The 17,516-nt window shown below is 40.9% G+C and overlaps 1 pseudogene; it reads right to left on the bottom strand.

Moving 5' to 3' along the window:
- Positions 1 to 14,925: 14,925 nt before the first annotated feature.
- LOC129496292 (BCL2/adenovirus E1B 19 kDa protein-interacting protein 3-like) lies at positions 14,926 to 15,557 on the bottom strand (annotated as a pseudogene).
- Between the last annotated feature and the right edge of the window lie 1,959 nt (positions 15,558 to 17,516).

Consider the following 17,516-nt stretch of genomic DNA (forward strand, 5'->3'; position numbering starts at 1 on the left):
TTCCACAAAGATAGGAACCCCACAAACTAAGACGTTGCCAAGTGGAGTCAGCTGTAAAGCTGTTCTCTCCAGCTCTCATTCGGGGGTCATTTGATGTGAATGTGTGTTGGGTTTTCCGAAAATTTATTTTTGGTTCCCCTGGGGGACAAGAAAGAGTTAATTTGTTTTCTGACAGGTTTCACACTGTGGGCAGGTCTGCCAAAAAGGAGAGGAAACAGAGAACAGCCCTATGATTAATTCTACCTGTTTTTCCCATGAGCGATCACCTGCTCCAGGGGTCACGAATAGCAGGTAGCACTCCCTCTCCGGAGCTCTGAGAGCTTCGTTTGTTTGGTGACAGCTGAGTGACAAGGCCTGAAACCTGAGCCCCTCGCCCGGCCTGATGGGGGGATAAAAACCCTGGATGTTCCCTCAAACATTTCAGGAAATGAAAGTTGTAACGCGATCCCTCCTGCGCCCACATCTCCCCCAGCAAACACAAAAGCTCAAAGGAGCCTTCTCGGATTGAATTCGGCCTAGAGCTGGTGGAGGGAAAGCGGAGCCCGGCGCGGGGCCGGGGGAGGGAGAGGCGTGGGGCCGCGGCGGCCCGGCCTTCTGCGCCCGCGACGCGGAGGGGAGCGGGGAGGGCGCTGGGCGCCTCCAGGCCCGACCTGCAGGCCGCGTGGGCCGCAGCCGCCACATCCGCCTTCGGGTCACCTCTGGGCGAGAAGGGACACCCGAGAGGCCCCCGCGGGCCGCAGCACAGGCCCCCCTGTGCCGTGCTGCGCCAGCTCTTGGGCAGAGGGCTCCCTTGCGACCCCAGCCGGGGCCCCGGGGGAGCTGCCTGCACCTCGTCGCCGCTGGGCCTCACTCAGCGCCCTCGCGCTCGGCCGCCCCCATCCGTCAGCAGCATCCATCTGTCCCCTCGCCTCACCAGGCCCGGCAGTGGAAGTTCTGCGCGGGTGGTTGGGAGATGGTGTGTGTGTGTGTGTGTGTGTTTGGGGGGGGGGTCGGGGGGGGGAGAGGAGAGAAAAGGGAGCTGAGAAGTTGACTCAGACCCCCTCGAGGCCAGCCGTCCTTGGGTCGTACTCTCCTGCCAGTCACCGCGCAACCTCTGGGTTGGCAGAAGGTAGGAAACCCAAGGCCCCTAAAGACGCCTTTTTCTCCTTAATCTAGACGGCTGAGGCTGCTTGTCCTCTTACAGAATCTCCTTTTCTCTGTGAGTTCAGACAGCATTATCGGTTCCCATCTCTCTCTCCTCAACCATCATGGAATCTAGGCAGATGGCTTTGTTTGGTTTTAAGTAGAAAGACATTACAGAGAAACTGAAGTGGGAATCAGAATGATGCGTCCTCACCGGTCCATCACTGAGACACACTTGCAAACTGTGTGACTTTGCACCAGTTACCTAACTTCTCTGATCCTCTCCAGGGAAAATAGAACTATGATACTTACCCTGCAGGGGTACCGTGAAGCTTAAATGAGCGGAAGTATTAAATGTGGAGTGCTTGGCACAATAGACATTTAATGAATAATAGCTATAATTATAACATGCTTGAAGCCTCCTTATATTTGCACAAAGCCGCCTGGGAAGATTCCCATGATGCTGGTGTTTCCAGTGAGGGCCGGTTTTGGTCATGGCCTCCTTTTGTCTGAAACACTGAAAGAAGCACAAGTCTGTAATAGAGACATTAGGTCTGATTAGCCTTCGGGGATGGTCAAAACGTATTTCTTGAAGCTCTAAGTCTAGAATCTTCCATTTTAACTCCAGTAATTTAATTCTGGAATGGCGTTTATATCTACAATGCTTGGATTTTGTCCTATCTCTTCTTCATGATTTGAACACTTCTGTAGATGCCATCCTATTTGGTAGAATTCCATTGATGAAAAATAAAACCCACTTAAATGTGCCTGAAAATGACAAATTACTTAGAAGGGAACTAAAGCATTCAGCTGAGTAGAGAATTTAAGGCCCCACCTAAATGTGTCAACATAAGTGTAGAGTAAGAAACTACTTTGAAGATTTAATGCTTTGCTGATGCTAACACAGTGCTGGATATAATAGCACCTGATAAATATTTTTTTTGAGTAAATGAATGGGCTGCTGAAATGACAGAGTCTTTAGATAGAACACAATTCCCAGAGTTGGAATTGTGCAGGACCCTCTTGGGTGCATTTCTTCTCTTGTGACACTCTCTAATAATCACCAGGGATAAATAGCTCATTTTGACATATTGCACATCCTTCTCTGATTTCAAGGACTTTCTCATTCAGGTATTAGTGAAAGCAAAATGCATAGCTGAAATTTGCATGGGTAAATGGTGGGGGAGAGAGAGAGAGAGAGAGAGAGAGAGAGAGAGAGAGAGAGAGAGAGAGAGAGAAACTTTCTTCTGGGATTATGTTGGGATTTACTTTTACCCATAGGAGGAACAACCCCAGCAAAAATAAAAATCAATCCCAGAGAGTAGGTGAAGTATACATGTGGTAGATGTCTTTAAGGATGGATCCTTACATACCTCAATCCCTTCACAATTATTTCATTGTCATTATTGGAAGAAGCATTTTGTATTCAATTCTTTAACGCTGCCTTTTTCTCCAGCATTTTCATCTTTTCAAGTATCCTAGCCAACTAAAAACTGTCCTTATTTAAGTTTTTAGTTTAGAGAAGTAGATCAATTTGTGGTCAATTACTATACACACTCAGGAAGAGTTCAACACTTTTTTGTTTGTTTAGCAAACCCTATATTACACTCACATTGCCTTTTAGGTAGAGGTAGAGGGAGTGGAGGAGTGTTTAGAAATTTACCAAAAAGGTCTGTTATATACATGTACCCTACCTTATGCCCGCAGAATTGCACTTGTCCACAAAATGCTTATTTTTGGCAAGTACATCTTCTAACATTACTTTTATTTGCAAAGTAAAGATTTGTATGTAAACAGTTCACAGAAATGAATAGAAAAAGTGAGAGTCCAGGTCCATTACTTTTAAGAATATGTCTCATAATCAGAGAAACGTTTAGTAGGCACTATGACTATGTTGCAGCTAGATCATTTGCATATTATGAAATGATTTGCATGGTGCCAGGCCAGGAGTTCTCTTAATTACGCTGTCATTGCTTTTAACATGACTGAAATAAAGAAATATGTAGGGTTTTTTCTTTCTAAGTTGTTTCAGCATCTACACATTTAGAAACAAAAATAAGTCCATGTGCTCACTTGAAAAATAAAGAGGAATAAGTAAGAGCATTTTATGCTGAGGGATAAGTTAATTTAAATTAGATTAAACTTTGCAGAGGGTGCTTCAAGGAGGTTTGGGTGGATTCCAAGCTTTAGCATATCATTCAAGAAATGAAAGGCCTCGGGGCATTCCAAAAGGCATGTCCGCTCTAAATCAACTTTAGTTCATTTCAAATAAAAAAATATATGACTGAACTTGAAGGCTGGATAAAGAGGGGAGTCTTATTTCTGCTTTACAGATGTATCATAGTGGAATAAAATAAGTGTGGAAATCCAGGCCCCTGGATTTTAGAATTTCTCTAAAGGATTGATATATATGTGCTGAGGCAGTACTTCCTGCTCAACCACTTAACCTCCACGAAGCTGAAAGACTTATTTGTCAATATGCTCAGAAATATAGTAACTTTCTTTCCAGTGGAAATTAGTTATAGCTAAAATGAATTAGCCCGCATGGAGTACTCAGAAGATAACATGCTGGATATTCTCACTATATTTCATGATGCATGACATGTTATGATTTTAATTATAGGTCGATTTCAAATACCTAACTGGTTCTTTAACTGTTGAAAGCATTTTTCCTTCTGATTAAGGCTAAAGACAAGGGAAAAATAAGTAAAATGTCTTATAAAATTTGAAGATTTTGGCATTAGTCAGTTGAGCTAAACAAGGAATGAAATGAAATACAAATGCTGTATTTTTCCAAGTTCAAGTTTTTAGCATTATATGGTAGTAAATTTACTGTAAAAATATGCATATGACAAATGTTATAATTTGTGATCACCTTCCCTTTTTTTTAAGATTTTATTTTCTTATTCGAGAGAGAGAGAGAGAGAGAGAGAGAGAGAGAGAGAGAGAGAGAGGAGAGACAAGCAGAGGGAGAAGCAGGCTCCATGCAGGGAGCCAGATGTGGGACTCGATCCCAGGTCTCCAGGATTAGGCCTTGGGCTGAAGGCAGTGCTAAACCACTGAGCAGCCTAGGCTGCCCTCACCTTCCCTTTTTAAAAGCCAAACTATGCATAACTTTGGATTTATAAAGACTTGAATTTGAATCCACCTAAAATAGGTGGATAAAGTATAGGAAAACAAAGGTACCAAATTTTTGTGACGATATGAACAAAATTCACAAACAAGACTCAAGGTTGTTTCTCATCTTCCATTACTCTTCTTATGAACAACACAAATTATTAAGAAAGACTTATTTTCTTTGCTGGTGCCCTCACCCATACTTCCCTTGAGAAGTATTCCAACAGAAGTATGGTAATGAGGATTAGGAGAGTCAAATACTGCTAACCAGTGGGGGTACTGTGGATTATATTACCTGAGGAGTGGAGGCAAAATACCCATAAAATAGCCTCTCAAATTCAGTTTGTCTCAAGGTGCGTTGTGAAATTCAGTGGTTTTTGGTCGGTTGTATACCCACTGGCTCTCAAGGATTAAACAAAGTTGGGGTGGGCCAACCTTTGTGCAAAGGACAGGTGGTTTTGGGGTTTGCGGTTTCCTGTGGGAAATTCTTTTGGTGATTGTATCCCCTTCTACGGAGTTAGAAGGTCCAGAGCCTAATCTATAGTTCCTTGTTGGTTCACAGGGCAGTCTATATTGTGAAGACTAATTTAATGCAGATTATTATTTGTCATTCCAGCACTGGCCTTCTTTGACTAAACATATCAACTGGTTAAAAGTTGAAATTATATCTTTCATCCATTAAGAGAAGAAAGTTCTAACATGCCATATTTCTTAGCTGAGAAAGAAAACCTCAAGTCCTGACCACATAATTCGCCTAATATTCTTTAGTTCTCTTGGAAATGGTATCAACAATCCTGGTGTCCTGGCGGAAATTCAAGTTTAAGACCTCCTTGTGCTCATTTATGTCCCAGCCATAACTGAAAGTGGTATTTATTCTTTACTTCCTGTTCTAGACTTTGGTGTGGTATTTTTATTTCTTTTACTTTTTTTTTTTTTTTTTTTTTTTTTTGCGTATGGCTGTTAAACTGAGGCTGAGGAACATTTGAAGACTTTCTTTTTTAGACATATTTTAATTGATTCAACCTTTTACAACTGAACAAATAATCATAATATCTACAACTTCTTTTCACGGGAGAAAAATATAAAACCTCCATGTTTTTGGCAAATTATTGAGGCTGTGATATTAATGGCTACATATGCAAATGTATATATCTATATGGGCTACCAGATTGGTAATTTTTTGGTAAGAAAAAATCAATTATTGGATTTTACAAAAATCTAATAATCCTATTAGAATGAATGAAGTACCATCACAGGTAAAGTACATTATCCATGTCTCAACTCAGTGTCAAAAGAGGTCTTATGTTGGATCAGCTATTTGGAGAAAATAAACAAGACCAGCAGTGAATTTCTAAAGGTAACATATAGGAAGTGAGAGATCACTGTAACTTATTTCTCAGCAATTTGACTTATGTAGTCCTTTCTTAAAACCTGTATCCTCCTGTATCCTTTTCATTATCTCTTCCTTTTGCACATATCTTCATAAACATTCCAGGTAGATATGATGCACTTGTCTTTTCAAATGGAAATGAGCACTATCTTTATTGAATGATCGATTTTTTGTTCATCAACAGTGGGTAGTCAATTAAGGCTGGTGGGAGGAGACAGTGCAGTTGGTAACGAAGGTGGATTAAAAGGGGTAAGAGGAAATATTTTCTCTTCTTTCATGATAAGGTTGTGCCTCTAATTAGCTAAAGATTTAAAAACGGAAAAAGGTAATGCTAGAAGGGATTAGATGATTGAGTGAACTTTTCTGGGCTTGTGCTGCTTGGTTGAGCCAATAGCTTCACATATAGAAAGCAGACATGTCAGCACAGTGATCTCTGCTAAACGTCTGGCCCCTCTGCTTTCATCAGAAATGAATTCAAATATTTAGATATGCTCTCAGTGTTACAATTTAATTAGAAAACTTGCCTAGAATGAAATCTTAGAAAAAGTGAAATTTGTAGCCATGTACATACAAGAAATGATAATAAAAGTAAGGTTTAAAACAATAAACCCCTCATGAGATTTCAAACTCAGTACTGTCTTTGTTTACGATGTAAGGAAAGGGGTGTAAGGAAAGGGGTGGAGGGACCTACCTTTAACTCATTTAGGGACGATTTTCTACCTTGAAAATTTGGCAGTAGTTAGAAAACCACCATTGAGAAAGTTCTTTCTCCTGCTAGTAGTATGATTTAAAGTGGCTGTCTCAGAAAGAATCTGCTCATGGTCACTAGCTAATTCATAGAACTGAGGTCATATTTACTTAAAAGAGTTGACCAGTTAAATACAAAAAAGCTTTTCCTTCTAACAACGAATACAGAATTACTGTTAAAAATGTTACTCATGAGCAGTCCACAAAATGGCTCTTGAGTGAAATGTAGCATTAACAGTGGGATTTGGCCTTGGACTCTAGATGCAACTGTATATAGGATAGTCTTATCTCTCTGTCCAATCTCTCCTGATGAGATTGTGCTGTTGGAAATTGAAAACTGCTCAGGTAGCTGAATGACTGCCGCTTGAGACAGATTGTCCCTGAGAAGTAGGAAGCATAATCATATAGAAAAGCATCATGGTGCTTTCACATATTTTATAACAAAAGTATAGACTGGTTTCACTCAGTTGCATATAACCTACATTAGCACCATCTTTGGAGGATAAATACTTTTATTCCAAAAATTTTTACAAGAGGATCTTTGTGTTAAGAGGTGACTTTAGACTTTTTCTAGGAATGGTTTTCATTTAAAAAAGCGCCAAACAAAAATGCTGCCAGGACACCCTAGGAAGGTGTTAACCATAGTAAATATTCATAAGGCAATGAGAGAAAGATTTTTATCTGACTAGATTTAGTGAATTTATTGGTGTTTAACTGTGTACCAAACCAGGAAAATAAACCTAATATAAACAGAGTTCCTTTTGGGAACAATTGTAGTTGTATGGGTTGACAAGTATAAGCATGTGTATGAGCTACAGTTACACTTTTAAAACTAGACTTTTCCAAGTGCCTGAGATTGTGTCTCAGAAAGCTGGCATCACAATTCAGGAAAAAAAACAAAACAAAACAACGACTACCCCAAACCCTGTGAAACTGGCTATTTGGAAACCCAGAAAGCAAAAATACTTATTAAACTGAATTCTCCAATTTTATAAATAGTTTGTAAATTTAAATTAGGTTAAACCCTGGTAGTTTCCTCATCCTCTTTCCCCCACCCTTCAGTAAGCCATAGGTCTGTTAATGTACAATAAAACCCAGGGTTCCATTTCTCTATTTTTATACTTTTATTTTTATCTTAATTTTTTTTTAAAGTAAACTCTATCCCCAAGTGCAGCTCAAACTCATGACCTCAAGATCAAGAGTTGCATCCTCGGGATCCCTGGGTGGCGCAGCGGTTTGGCGCCTGCCTTTGGCCCAGGGCTCGATCCTGGAGACCCGGGATTGAATCCCACGTTGGGCTCCCGGTGCATGGAGCCTGCTTCTCCCTCTGCCTGTGTCTCTGCCTCTCTCTCTCTCTGTGACTATCATAAATAAATAAAAAATAAAAAAAAATAAACCTTAAGAAAAAAAAAAAAGAGTTGCATCCTCTCCGGACTGAGCCAGCCAGGTGCCCCCATATTTTTATACTTTTAAATTTCTTTCTATATTTATTTGATTAATTTATTTGAGAGAGCGAGAGAGCACTAGAGAGAGCATGCACAAGGTGAGGGGCAGAGGGAAGGGAGAACCAGACTCCTCGTTGAGCAGGGAGTCACAGGGTTTGATCCCAGGATTCTGAGGATCATGATCCAAGCTGAAGGCAGACACTTAACCAACTGAGCATCCCAAATTTCTTTGTATTTTAAATCAGAGATATGCCAGCAACTTGAAAGATGTGCTGTGCCAGCATGTTGGCAAAGTCAATTTATTGATAGTGTAACTTGTATATAATACATAATTTCCTTTATTGCAACCTATTGTTTGTCAACTTGTTTCCTGTCTAACCTATTGTTTGTCACATTGTGAAGAGTTCAGCAGGGCTAGGAAAAAAAATATTAGGTTCTAGATAACTCATGAGAACAGGCTGTTACTTACTGAATGATTGTTGCTTTTAAGGCTTTTGGTGTTTTTTTTTTTTTAATAAATTTTTTTAATTTTTATTTATTTATGATAGTCACAGAGAGAGAGAGAGGCGCAGAGACATAGGCAGAGGGAGAAGCAGGCTCCATGCACCGGGAGCCCGACGTGGGATTCGATCCCGGGTCTCCAGGATCGCGCCCTGGGCCAAAGGCAGGCGCCAAACCGCTGCGCCACCCAGGGATCCCCGGCTTTTGGTGTTTAAAGCTTTAATGTCACCTTTGATGCCTACTCCAAATAACTCAATATTTATCCTTTAGAGAAGAATTTCTGGTATTTCTAGAAGCAGTAATTATGCTCTCAATAAACCCCTTCTAGTCTTATTCAGGAGAGGGTTAGAGAGCCGAGTGTATTAGATATCAAAGGGGCTAGGACAGGGCTAAAATCCCAATATATCTCATGGATTCTCAAATTGTCCACCTTTCTGATGGGATCAGCATGAAGTGATTTGGGGACTTTGTCTTGGACAACTTCAGAAGATGGCACGAGAGCTCCTTTTTGTTTCTTCCTCTCCGTGACAAGAAAATCTTGACCCTAATGATTTATAAAACAATCTACACACATCACTTTCTCTTCTGGGTATTCAATCCATGTCTCTGGAGTGCTCTCAGGTTGTCAGATGCTGTCCTGATATTAGAGGCTGGCTGTTCTTTGTCTAAGGTTCAGGTAAGATATTCATAAGAAGACCCGATGTGCATGCAGGATCTAGGAACAGTCTCATTAGTCTGTATTTTTCCAAAGTCTTGTTCTTGACTATTCCCCTGTTCCTATTTTCTACTGAATCTAATTTCCCTTTGTGTTCTTTCTTTTCTCCTTCATAATACTAAGTTTATAGCACGAATGGCATTCAAGGGAAGATAAGGAAAATAATGAACATTTCTCATGTGACAGGGTGTGTTTTATTTATTTTGGTATGACCAGTGTCCAGATCAGCACCAAGCACCTAGATAAAACTTAATAGATGCTTTTTGAGTGCATAAAAGAATAATGCTCAGGAATATAAGGGATAGGGATGCCTGGGTGGCTCAGTGGTTGAGCATCTGCCTTTGGCTCAGGGTGTGATCCTGGAGTCCTGGGATCGAGTCCCACATCGGGCTTCCTGCATGGGGCCTGCTTCTCCCTCTGCCTGTGTCTCTGCCTCTCTCTCTGTGTTTCTCATGAATAAATAAGTAAAATCTTAAAAAAAAATGAATGTAAGGGATGGTAAATAATAGGAACACGTCTATCTACAGCATAAGAGGGAACAGAAAGCCTCTGCTGGGCCAGATTGAGTGAGACTATAGGAAAAAACATGTGACTCCAAGAAGTTTGGGACTTAAGGACCTTTTATTTGGGAAAGCTGTAAACCCCTATATTGGGATCATTTAAAGAATGGGACATGCTTATTTTTGGAAAGTGGTCTGTCTTATCCAGAGAGTCAAAGGTCCTAACCAATGTTTCTACATTGGTGTTTCATGGATGTGGTCTGTAGACCATTTGCAACAAAATCTAGTGGTGTGCTTACTTGCATTTTAAACAAATACAATGAGTGATTGTTTCACAAACTAAAATTTGAGATTAACAGTTCCAATGAATATTTCCATTATAGAGCCCAGGCCATCATCATCTCCTACCTGGATTCCTACCATAGCCTCACATCTCCCCATAGCTATATTCTCCCTCCAGTGTATTCTTCAAACAGCAGCAGCCAGAATGAGCTCGCTTCATGTCACTTCTCTGCTCTAAGTCCTTCAATGACTTTCTATTACACTTAAAATTAAGTCTAAACTTCTCACTTTGGTCTAGAAGGCCCTGCGTGATCTTTTTTGCTAATCTTTTTTTTTAAGATTTTATTTATTTATTCATGAGACACACACACACACACACACACACACACACACACACAGAGGCAGAGACATAGGCAGAGGGAGAAGCAGGCTCCATGCAGGAGCCTGATGCGGGACTTGATCCCAGGACCCCGGGACCATGCCCTGAGCTGAAGGCAGATGCTCAACTGCTGAGCCACCCAGGCGTCCCTTTTTTGGTAATCTTATCTCTTTCACTCCTTCCGACCCCATATATTCTATTGCTCATTTCACGAGACTCCCCATCGAAAATCCCACATACCTAAAATCCTCCATAAACACCCCCAACTCATAACCAATCACCCACAATATCATTATACAAAATCTCCTACAAAAAACCTAAACTAATATCCTACCTTATCAACATTATCCATACTCCCCCCCCACCCATTACCCCTACTATCCTCACTACATAACTTCTCAACCCCACCTAAAATTTCCTACCAAATATATTCACTACACCAATCAATTAATCCCCATTATCTATAAACCACACATCTTCCCCTATCTCTCTTTTCTCTCCACAAAAACAATTCTCACTTTCCTCCTCCTACTCCCATCAAAAACAAACATTCTCCAATTTACTACATCACCATCACCCCACCTACATTATTTTTTCCTATTCTAAAATATCAATAATCAATTCTTAAAAACAACAAATACCCCTCCCATTTACTAAAATAAACAAAAAAAACACCCCCCCCCCCCCCCCCCCCCCACCCCATAAACCCAACAAAACCAAAAAATATATATATATATATTTTATATTAATTTTTATATATATATATAACCAATTATCCCCCCCCCCCCCCCCCCACAACCCCCCCCCCCCCCACCCCCCCCCCCCCCCCCCCCCCTTTTTATATACCCCCCCCCCCCCCCCCCCCCCCCCCCCCCCCCCCCACTGACATCACAGACACCTTTTAAGAATAATGTTTATTTATTTTAAATATTTTATTTATTTATTCATGAGAGACACACACACACAGAGATAGGCAGAGACATAGGCAGGGGGAGAAGCAGGCTCCATGCAGGGAGCCTGATGTGGGTCTCCATCCTGGGACTCCGGGGTCACGCCCTGAGCTAAAGGCAGATGATCAACTGCTGAGCCATACAGGCGTCCCTAGAATAATGTTTTTAAATGCATACTATTAAGATCAGCTATAAAGAACTATACCTCACAAAATTACTAAATTTGTGAACTACTAATATATATTATCTTTTATCATCATTAGACCCTAATAGTAATTAACAATAATTGGTCTAATAATAATGTAATTTTAAAAAATATTTTATTTATTTATTTGAGAGAGAGAGAGTGATTGAGAGAGTGAGAGAGCACAAGTAGGGACAGGGGCAGAGGGAGAATCAGACTCCCCACTGAGCAGGGAGCCCGACGATGTGGGGCTTGATCCCAGGACCCTGGGATCACTACCCGAGCCGAAGGCAGACTCTCAACTGACTGAGCCACCCAGGCGCCCCTAATAATGTAATTTTTAAGAAGTGTATAGTATAAAGTGATATTTTGAGATGTTGGTGATTTATTTTTTTTAATTTATTTATTTTGAGATATCCGCAAGAGCTGATGAGTGGGGGGAGGGGCAGATGGTGAGAACTCCTGGCCAACACTAATGACTTGAATTAAATTAATAGCAATTTATTTTATTATATTATATGCAGTGATTACATATATAGTATTATGTATATTAAATTATATAGTGATGTATTTAAAGTGCTAAGCATAATGCCTAGTACATGATAGATGTTGAATAAATGATAGCTTAAAACACAGAGATCCACAGGAATCTTGGGAATACAAAACAAAAAATAATATAATTTAAATCAATTCACTTTATCCTCATAAACTAGGGATGGGATTTCAGTCCAGTATTAAAATATACTACTCCAAGTCAATTTCACATATACATTGAAGGCAGTTAGAAGATTGGCAAATGAAACTAACTTGGTGGATGGATTAGAACCCTATCAAGAAATATTCAAAGTCACACCAAGCTTATATTTTTAAAATGATTTATTTATTTATTTATTTTAGAGAGAGAGAGAGAGAGAGAGAGAGAGAGAGAATGGGTGGGGGAAGGGCAAAGGGAGAAGGAGGGAGAGAATCTCAAGCAGACTCCCTTCTGAGCAAAGAGCTTGACTTGTGGCTTAACCTCAGGACCCTGAAATCATGACCTGAGCTGAAATCAAGAACAGGAGGCTTATCTGACTGAGCCACCCACATGCCCCCACACCAAGCTTATTAAAGTTAAACTTGTCCTTTGATGCCATGGTTTGGCACCACCATCTGCTGTGATTGATATGCCTGGATCATAGCTCACTGTGCCACATTGCTGATACTGGATAAACCAGGACCAAGACTTGGCACTGCATCACATGGTGTGGTCACCTTGGCTCAATGCTGGGTAGTTCTTGCTTACACCAGCCATGCATCTTCCTTAAATTTTAGTTCCTTGCTCTCCTCTCTTGAGAAGGAGGTAATTTTATGACCATTAGGATATCGTATTTTGGTCAGAAAGATAAAAGGCCATCTTGACCTACAGGATGAGCTAGCGGAGGCAAGGCATTTGCTCGCTCAAGTGTGTATTTGGGTCTGACAGGAGAAACTTGAAGAGCTGGCTGTTTTCTATTGATAGTTCTTATATATTCTCTCTATAAAAGGGAGTAATTTCCGTATGTCCAGAAGTGTTATTTTATTCTCAGAATTACCCTGATTTAGTCATTCAAAAGCATTGTCTTCTACATACTAAGCTCCTAAGGTTGGGGTAAAAAAAGACCTGAGTTCAAATTCTGACCCTGCCACATACTGTGTGACTCTGAACAAATAACTTAGCTTCCATATTAGTAATAAAATAATATAATACAGACTATTAATGTGATTAATACTATATAATTATATAATATACAACAAAATAATAAAACATCATATCATATTATAATGTAGTAGTAGTAGCAGTAGTAGTAATTGCAGCAGCAGGAGCAGCAGTAGTGTTAGTAATAACATAGTTATGATTCAGTCTTATGAGGCTAAGTGCATTGTATGGATTCTTTTATTTAATTCTCACAACTGTAAGAAATAGCTTATACTTTCTTTCTCACTTTACAGATAAAGATATGAGGCAAAATGGGTTATTTAATTTGCTCATAAACTTTATTTTTCTTTCCTACAAAGTGGAGATAATTGTGCTACTTACCTCATAGAGTTGCTATAGAGATTAAATTGCTCTATGTTTCAGGTTTTCTTTGTATATATAATAAGTGCTCAACAAGTGACATTGTTAGGTAGTATTAGTTTACCCAATCTTTTTTTTTTTTTAAGATTTTATTTATTCATGAGAGACACACACACACACACAGAGAGAGAGAGAGAGGCAGAGACACAGGCAGAGAGAGAAGCAGGCTCCATGCAGGGAGCCCGACGTGGGACTAGATCCCTGGTCTCCAGGACCACACCCTGGGCTGAAGGCAGCCTTAAACCGCTCGGCCACCTGGGCTTCCCCTTAAGATTTTATTTTTAAGTAATCTCTACACCCAACGTGAGGCTCCAACTCACAACCTCGAGATCAAGAATTGCATACTCCATTCACTGACCATCCAGGCACCCCAAGAGCTCTATTCTTGTAACCTAATTATATCCAAAGCCCCCACCACTAAATGTCATCGTATTGGGGCATTAGAGTTCAACATATGAATTTTGGCAGGGGGTGGGGGGCATAAACATGGTCTACAGAGCTATATTTTCAGTATGAAATTTCTCTAGTCTTGGGTTACTTTACACAGAAAAATCCCACATAAACTGACTGGCTGCTATATCCAACGTCAAAACTTCATTTAAGAAGACAGTAGGAGTGAAATTCATGGTCTTTTATTTAGCCATCTGTCTACTATTTACTGAGTAGCAATTGAACCCATCTTTTGTGAACAAAGATGTCCCTTGAGGGTGGAAAAGCTCCCTGTAGCCTTGGATGTGAGCGCCACCTGCTGGATGCTGTACACAAAGCCTTTTCTGTACCTCAACCCAAGAACGGCGAATCATTTCAATTGTTTTGTTTTGTTTAAAATAGTTTTTTATTGCCCAGAAAATTTTTTCTTGTGTCTTATTTTGTTTGTTTTCTTTTTTAACAACTATAAATTCAAGCTTAGGGAAGCTTGCTTTGTCTTGGGAAAGAAAAACAGTAACAAGAAAGCTGGTCTATCATTTGCTAACCTGATCTCATCTTAAAACAGAGATGGTAGTCCTCTTGCAAGAGTAAAATTTATACCATGAACGATGCACCTAAGCCTGGTGGCACTAAAAGGAGACAATAGCATTGTTGACAAAATTATAATGTGGTGGTGGCATTTGAGGAAAAGAAGCTCTTGCAAATTTCTAAATAACAGTAAACTCTGTTAGGAAATTCTAAAGTGTCTTACAGGCCAAAAAGTTAGTAAAATGCCTCAACAGAGATGAATTAAATACTGGATTTGAGAGTTGCTGGAACTTGGATATGTAAAATTAGGGTGGTAGGTTGGGTCATGCTTACAATGGTCTCAAGTTCAAAGAAACTACTGTGACAATATACCACTTCATGGGCCATGCGCTTTTCCTGGGCTGTTCTTTCCTTTCCTTCAGTAGGTGCTGGCAGAAGGTGTGCTCATCAAAATTATGACCAAAGTCCATGATGGACAAAATATTAACATTTTTAATTAAAATTTTTAATAAACACAGGATCAATAAAAAAAAAAAACCAGTCACTTTCCAATATAGATGCCTAGGCCCAAAGCCAAAACATGAGAGAGGAAGAGAGACAGAATGAACACCTTAAGGAATCCTGCGGAGAGAATATCCCCTTTCTTCATGGCCCCACTTTTCCTCTGCTTAAAGAGACGGAGCATTTGGAGTGTCTGAAGTGGAACTCCTTAGGTGGAATGTTTTCAGGTCTACTGGACCAGTCGGACACCCAGTCTATACTTTTCTTCAAAGCATCAACTTCTTTCTCTCCTTCTGCAGCTTCTTCTTCTGACTGAGAGCTATGGTCCCTGCTGGTGTGCATCTCCACATCAGACATAATCTGCCCATCTTCTTGTGGGGAAGGGCTGCCGCAGTGAGAACTGGCTCTTGAACTACTCTGTCCTGATTCATGCTGTGCATCCAAAAGAATCTTCTCCATGTCTCCATTGTGGATAGAGGATGAAGAAGGTACATGTTCTAGCCCCCCTTTTTTCCCATTGCCATTATCATTGCCATTGCTGCTGTTCATGGGTAACTTCACCCAGGAACTGTTGAGCCTGGCTGGCAGGGGCAAAGGCTGTTCACCTTCCTCTCAGTTGTTGTTGTTGTTGTTGGGGGGGCGGTGTGGCGGCTGCTCTAAATGAGATGACATTGTTGGGCTGCTGAAAGAACTATGGCCGCAGCAGAACCATCTCTGGTTCTTGGGCAGCAACACCCATTTCAGTTCTTAATGGGAAAATGCCCAGGTAACACCCCTTTTGATTTTAGGTCACATGGACAGCTGTAATACCTAATGAGTAATGTAATCTTTGGGCAAACGTGCAGATTTTATAAGAAAAACACTGGAAACAAATCCAATGCAAAATATTCCACTGAGCTATTGTTTATAAGCTTGCAAGTGCCAAGAATATAGTAAATAGTTCTCTGTTTATATTATGAGCTCACTGAGTTTTACACATTGGTGACATAGGCAGTTGGTGGGTGGCTTTTTACCTTAAGGAGCCTGTACCTATATCTTGCAGAAGGGTAGGAAATTAGGGACCCCTTGGCTATGATCACGTATTGGCTTCAATACTAAATATGTAATCTCATCAATTTTAGTTTTGGTGCTATATTCCCTGTTTGGGGCTTTGGGGAAAAATGTTTCTTGTTTCACTTTTTCACCCAAGATTTTATTTATTGAGAGAGAGAGAAAGAGGAGGGAGGCAGGTAAGGGCGGAGGGAGAAGCAGACTCCCCGCTGATTGTGGAGTGCATTGTGGGGCTCCCGGGGGTCAGGGCCAGAGCAGAAGGCAGATGCTTAACTGACTGAGCCACCCCGGTGCCCCTCTTTGTTTCGCGTTAATGAGCTCTGTGAAGATAACTTCATCTGTGAATTATGGACTTTATGGGGGCTCATAGTAGCATTGGAACAACTTGTGATTTCCATTGAGGGCAAGAAGGTAGAAATGGATCTTTAAGGGAAGTAAATACATGTCTTGGCCTATCAAGAGCTTCATGAAATTTCTGCCAGATTGATCCTTGGGAAGGACATGAAAATTGCAAAGCATTGTTTGTGTGGTAGCTACCTAGGAGTGGTAGGGGGAAAGGGACAATTGTCTAACTTTCTTCTCCTTGGATCATTTTTGACCACTTTTGCAAAAATTTAAAAATTTTGATTGCTTTTGCCATAAGTTTTATATTTGGGCCTCTCCTCAGCTGCTTTTTTTTTTCTTTTAGATTTTGCATTTATTCATAGAGACAGAGAGAGGCAGAGACACAGGCATCATACAGAGAGCCTGACATGGGACTCAATCCAGGGTCTCCAGGATCATGCCCTGGGCTGCAGGCGGCGCTAAACCGCTGCGCCACCGGGGCTGCCCTCCTCAGCTGCTTCTAAGGGGCTCTGTGCTTCTGAGAAAGCTAAAGCTACCTTGGGGCGAGGCCCTGACTTGTTCCAGGGGCTAGCACTGTGCCTCACAGCACCTGCTCAGCACTCGTCAGCCCATGGCCTCTAGGAGCCCATGGCCTCTAGGAGCTCACCTGCATGATGATGAGGTAACAGCCACAGGGGATAAGATCAATGCCCTCGTTAAAGCAGCCCATGTAATGTTGACCCTTTCTTGCCAGGCTTGCTTGTAAAGGCCCTGGCCACTGTCAACATCGTGAGCTTCATCTGCAGTGTAGGGGGTGGTGGACCTGGCCAGCTGCTGGGTACTGCACCAGTAGAAGGTCCTGCTTCTTTCACCAGTGCTGTGCCAGCTGAGGTGAAGAAAGTTGAAGCAAAGAAGAAGAATCAGAGGAGTCTGATGATGACATGGGCTTTGGTCTTTTTGACCACACCTCTTCTGTAACCTATTCAATAAAAAGTTGAACTCTTAAAAAAAAGTTGGTCTGTAGTTTGTCACTGACCCAAAGATTTTCTTTAGTATATTATTGGCATGAGAAGACCAGTTTCCTGCTTTCAGGATTTTACAAAAAGCTGGTGGCATATATTTCTCCTGCCCCAGTTCCCTTTTCCAAGTACTGAAAAACATCATGCATAATTCACAAAGGAGTCTTCTGGGGTAAAGCAAAAATTCTCTTTCTTTGTTCCAAAGTTGGTTAATGGATTTTTGTGGCTAAAATTTCTA

Source organism: Nyctereutes procyonoides, unplaced genomic scaffold, assembly GCF_905146905.1.
Source record: "Nyctereutes procyonoides isolate TBG_1078 unplaced genomic scaffold, NYPRO_anot_genome, whole genome shotgun sequence".
In the NCBI taxonomy this organism is placed as follows: Eukaryota; Metazoa; Chordata; class Mammalia; order Carnivora; family Canidae; genus Nyctereutes; species Nyctereutes procyonoides.